Source organism: Ambystoma mexicanum, chromosome 10, assembly GCF_040938575.1.
Source record: "Ambystoma mexicanum isolate Mex_15411 chromosome 10, UKY_AmexF1_1, whole genome shotgun sequence".
Lineage (NCBI taxonomy): Eukaryota > Metazoa > Chordata > Amphibia > Caudata > Ambystomatidae > Ambystoma > Ambystoma mexicanum.
Genome location: NC_090932.1, coordinates 365,207,789 through 365,213,788, shown reverse-complemented (window position 1 = coordinate 365,213,788; position 6,000 = coordinate 365,207,789).

Here is a 6,000-nt window from a genome sequence, read left to right as displayed (position 1 = left end):
CAAGTATACTGGTAGCAGGGCGCTCTTTACGAATAGCCCATGCCAGTGTCTTACTAGGCCTATCCCCTTCACCATAATTTGATGCTTGTATCGGATCCCCCAAATATCTATCCTCACTAATCGCCAGCTCATGCAATTGCTCCCTAAGCATCTTCAGCTCCTTGCGAAGTTCAGAGGTATCCTGCTCACTCTGCCTCCTTTCCCTTACCCTAATGGCGTCCTCCACTTCCCTCATGGAGCTTTTGATGACCTTCAACACTCCGCCTTCCTTAGAGATACAGCACCCCCGTATATAAACTTTAAACGCTTCCAAAACCAAACCTGGGTCTGAGACCGACCCTACGTTGGCCTGAAAGAAAGTATCTATATCCTTTTCCAACTCAGCCCTGAATGCCCCATCCCCAAGCGCAGCTGCTCTATAGCGCCAACGAAGCGCATTGGAATAACGCAACGCCAAATAAAACCTAACCACCACTGGGGAGTGGTCAGATAGCATCCGAGGAAGGATACTCAGTGGTCGCCGCTACTATAGAAGCAGAGGCCATCACATAGTCTATCCTGGACGAGCTGCCGTGCACTCCCGAATAGAATATGAACTCCTTGACAGCGGGATGTAATACGCGCCATGTGTCGTGCAATTCGTAAGTCAGTGCGATATTCCCCCACGCTTTCGTAGCTTGTGGCAGGCTCTGTTGTAGCGCCATGGCCCTATCCATATCCAAAGTGAGGGCCAAGTTGAAGTCCCCCGCCCATATCAATTCATACCCAGAGAACCTATGGAGGTGACTAGCACATTTGTAAAAGAATTCTGGGGAGTCTACATTCAGAGCATATACATTCACCACCAAGAGCTTAACACCCGATACCTCCCCCGCCAATATAGGTTATCCCTTTTTAAGGCCTGCAACACCTTATCCAGATGTCTCAAATGCTCATCCCAAGTGGAACTGTAGATGGCAATGTCGTCTAAGTAGGCCACACAAAAGGCCTCCAGCCCACTGAGCGCATGATTGACCAATCTCTAGAAGGTGGCAGGGGCATTCTTCAACCCATAAGGCATGACCCCAGACTGGTAGAGTCCCTCTGGTGTTGAGACCACCGTCTTTTCCTTGGCATGGTCCGTCAGAGCTATTTGCCAATAGCCTGAGGTAAGGTCAAAGGTGCTCACAAGTTTGGCAGCACCTATGGTGTTCACGAGCTCATCAGCCCTGGACCATGGGTGCGCGTCGGTTTTGTTGACGGCATTGACTGCTCGGTAATCCTTGTTACCTGCCTGGGAACTTGCCTTGGGGACCAGGACCACTGGACTGGACCAGGGACTGGTTGAGGTTTCAATAACACCCAGATCCAACATCTTGGCAACCTCAGCCTGGATGTGGTTCTTAACAGTATCTAACATATGGTAGCACCTGCTTTTGTCAGGCACACTGTCACCAGTGACAATTTTGTGCCTACACCACGGTGTAAGGCCTGGTGTCAGTGAAAACAGAGAGGCATACTGCCGGAGCAAAGCCCTGCAGGCCTTCTGCTGCTCTGTCGTCAGGTCTGGAGAGAGATGTACTCCCTCCACTGAGCCATCCTGAGGGTTGCTATGCGGCAAATCAGGAAGGGGCTCACTCTCAGCCTCTTCTTGCTCTGAAGCTAGCAAGAGACATGAGACTTCTGCTCGCCGGTGGAAAGGCTTGAGCCTGTTAACATGGAATACTTGAGGGGCTCCCCCAGAGACACCTATCCGAGTACTGAACCTCAACATCCCAACATCTACCTTAATGCCCCTGCCTTATTGCTTGACCACTTCACTAAAAAACCCACGCGTAACCAACCTTGCTCTACCTTCCTAAGAAACAAAAGATTAGGTTCCAGATTCATGGGTATGAAGGGACACCCTATGCACCCTAGCGCATACCAGAAACCCCTGACGCCTAGCCTGTTCCCCCAGATCCCCATAGCACCTATTCCTCAGTACCCCCAGTCAAACCTTGACTCACCAAGCTATGTCGGATCAATCAAGGTCGCTCTGGTCAACGCTAGGTCCCTAGCTACCCACGCACTGGACATTGCTGATCTCATCAAAACTCAGGAGCTTGACCTCATTGCCATCCCCGAGACCTGGCTGCACCCTGCCTCAGGCCCGGCACTCTCCTTGGCCATCCCCCCTGAGTACTCCACCACCAGGTGCGACCGCACCTCTAGAGGTGGCGGAATCGCTTTCATCCATAAAAACTCACTAGGTCTTAGAACCCTACCGAGCACTAATCTGGAATCTGCTGAGCGACTCTCTGTCAGACCTCCACTATCGGCCAACCAAACAACCACCATTCATCTAATATACAGACCCCCGGTTGCCCCCATATCCTTTGTGGATGACATCACTTCCTTATTACTTGACAAAGCGAAAACAAACTCTAAAACAATCATACTTGGAGACCTTAATCTAGGACACCATGACCCACCCACATCAAAGGGCGGTCTTTAGATTGGCTAAGCGACACTAACTGCAACATCATTGTGATACATTTATTCTCGGATACTCCGGCAATCGCACCAAAATGCGAGATAACTTTATATTTCCGAACAAATATCATGCTTCATTGTGAGGGAGAGTGTTGAAAGCAGCCGCAGACAAATATTTAAAATAGACTATTTGAACACAACATAGCTCCTGTGAGAAGTGAACTGTTTCAAGCACTCTGTTTCATATTCACTTGTTGAACCAATTTCTACCTTTCAAAAAAAACCCTGAAGAACCGTCAAATACCAGACGGGGAAACACGTGTCAGGTTTAAACTAAAAGGACATTAATTCGAAACTACTATACCGGTGTAGAAAAAGCACTGAATTGGAAATATTTAAACTGTGAAGCAACAGTTTCTACTTGAATATAAACCTTTGCAAACCAATACTGTGAAGTAACAGTGCCTATTGGAATGCAAAACCCATTGGATTAACATATTAGGAGGGTTCAAACTAAAAGGACTTCAATTCGAAACAACTATACCAGTGTAGAAAAATCACTGAATTGGAAATATTTAAACTGTGAAGCAACAGTTTCTATTTGAATATAAACTTTTGCAAATCAAAACTGTGAAGTAGCAGTGCCTATTTGAATGCAAAACCCATTGGATTGTATGGCAACACATTAGGAAAACGCAACCTTTTCTTTTAAGAATAAATGTATCACAATGATATAAAGTTTTGACCATAATTGAGAACGTAATTTGGAATAAGTCAAACACTGTGACGTAACAGTCTTTGTTTATTGTTTATCTTCAATTGAATTCACTACTTCCTGCTAGGAATAAAAACAAAGGCTAAGACAACAGACAATTTATTTTGGCTCAACGTATGATTGAAGAAACGTTTTTTTAAAACCATTTTTTCCTTTACAGAGCGCGAATAATGCAAAGGTCTAAATTAGTTAACAATACAGTTTTGTTTCCCTTTACAGTCTAAGGGTAATAGATCTTCTGTTTGTTGCTCTGTACTCAATTTACTTTCCAGTGAGAAGCGCCGGAATCAGCCAAAGACTGTTTCATTTGCAAATAACTGCAACATCAGCCTGCTCTCGAACACCCCTTGCGCCTGGTCTGATCACCATATCATCACTTTCAACATTGAAGTGGTTCTTCCTCCTTCGCCTCCCGTCGCTCCAGCCATCCCTACCAGAAATAAAAAGAACATAACCCCTGAAAAGTTACTCCCCCTCATCCTCCCCACCCTCAATAACGCCATTGACTCCTGCTCGGACCCCACTATCTTAGCCGATACCTATAACCAGACAGTGCTTTCAGCCATAAATTCCATCGCCGCGCTCAAACTTAGGAGACCCCAACAACATGCGCACCTCAACTCATGGTTCACACCACAGCTCAGAATGCTACGCAAAGAGAAACGCTGCGCTGAGTCACGCTGGAAAAGTCACCCTTCTGATGACCACAAGGACAGCCTCTTTTTAGCCACTCTCAATTATAAAGAAGCTATACTCCAGGCTAAAAAATAATCCTATAATAACCGCATTGTGTCTGCACAATCAAATACCAAGGAATTATTCAAAATCCTCAAGGAACTTGAGACACCTGCAGCCCCCCCTGACTCCTGCACTAAAGACAGCAATTGGTGTACTAACATACAGACAGCACTCCTGGGCAAAATTGCCACCCTCCAAACCAAAATCAGAGACAAACAAAAGTTCCTACAGCCAGACCAACCTCTGACCACCCCCATATCCAGTACCTGCCAAGCCAACACAACCTATGAACCGTTCGCCTTCTCCCCTCTCACTACTCTTGAAGTAGAAGGAATCATAAACAGCCTCAAGCCTTCCAACTGTCAAGGTGACCCCTGCCCGGCGCCTATCATTAAGGAAGCCTCTCACGACCTAGCCCCTTTTATCACAGCCTTCATAAACGCCTCCTTCAAAACAGGTATTGTCCCTGACAACCTCAAGGACGCCTGGGTGATCCCACTACTTAAAAAACCATCCCTTGACCCCAACATACCGACCAACTTTAGACCGAACTACAGTCCCGTTCCTGCTCAAGATCCTTGATCGTGCAGCATACCTGCAGATCCAAGACTATCTTGAATCCAACAATCTCCTGGGGCTAAAACAATCAGGCTTCTGTCCTAAACATGACACGGAAACAGCACTGATTGATCTGAAAACTCAGATGGAGACACTAAAGGACAACGGGAAATTAGAGTTGCTCCTTCTCCTGGACCTCTCTGCGGCATTCGATTTGGTCAACCACCAAATACTTTGCCAACATCTTAAAGCAGCGACTCACTTCTCAGACTCTGCCAATGCATGGATCCACTCGTTCCTTAGCAACAGGTCCATGCGGGTCTTTTCACCCAGAGCCTAGGCAGACCCCTCTCCTATTCATTACGGCGTACCTCAAAGCTCATGTGTATCGCCCACGCTTTACAACGTGTTCACCAAACTCCTTTTTGATGTGCTCGATTATCTGGGTGTCTCTTATACCAACTATTCGGATGACACCCAGATACTCATTCCCAACTACGCGGATGACACCCAGATACTCATTCCCATCACTGGTGATTACACAGCCGATACCAAATCCTTGAATTATGTCTATCTGGTCATTCAGGCCTGGATGGCGCAACACAAATTATGCCTCAACGACGACAAGACAGAGCTCCTACTACTAGGATCAACTCAACGTCTCAACAAATTAGACCAAGCCTACAAATATTTCATCATTGACGGCAATGACATCAAGGTCTCTAAAGACACCAAAACTCTAGGCGTCTATCTAGACTCTACCCTCTCCCTGAACAGACAAACAAATGCAATAAGGTCGGCATCGGCATATACTTGCAAACTTATCACCGCCTGCAGACCTTTTCTGAACCCTCATAACTGCATTACCCTTGCAAGAACACTTATTATGTCCAAAATCGACTACTGCAGTGCCCTCTACTTGGGGACTAGCCAGTCTAACCTCAATAAACTGCACATTATCCAAAATAATGCCATAAGGGCAGCTCTCAATATCCCTAGACGGTCTCATATTTCTAACATCAGATCAGATCTACGATGGCTCCCGGAAAAACAAAGAATTGCCCTGAAAACACTAGCCTTGACTCATAAATGTTTGGACAACAATGCCCCACCTTACCTCTCCACTCGCCTTAGACTCAACGCCTCCTCTGAACCCACCAGGTCAGCTCAAACTCACAGCCTAATCCTACCTAGATTTAAACTCCAAAAAGCAGGTGGTTTGAGCTTCCCGGTCCTAGCCTCAAAACTCTGGAACTCACTGCCTACCTCCGTCAGAACCGAGCCCTTGTTCTTAACTTTCAAGAATAATACCAAATCTTGGCTGTTCACGCAGAAACTCTGAAGTCCTTCACTTAAGATTTTCTACCGACTTGTATTATATCTCACCTGTGTATACACGCTATAATGTACCTGTATTATAATTTGTAAATTGTAATTTGCTGTTACGCTCACCTGGCTCCCACAGGGGCGACGGT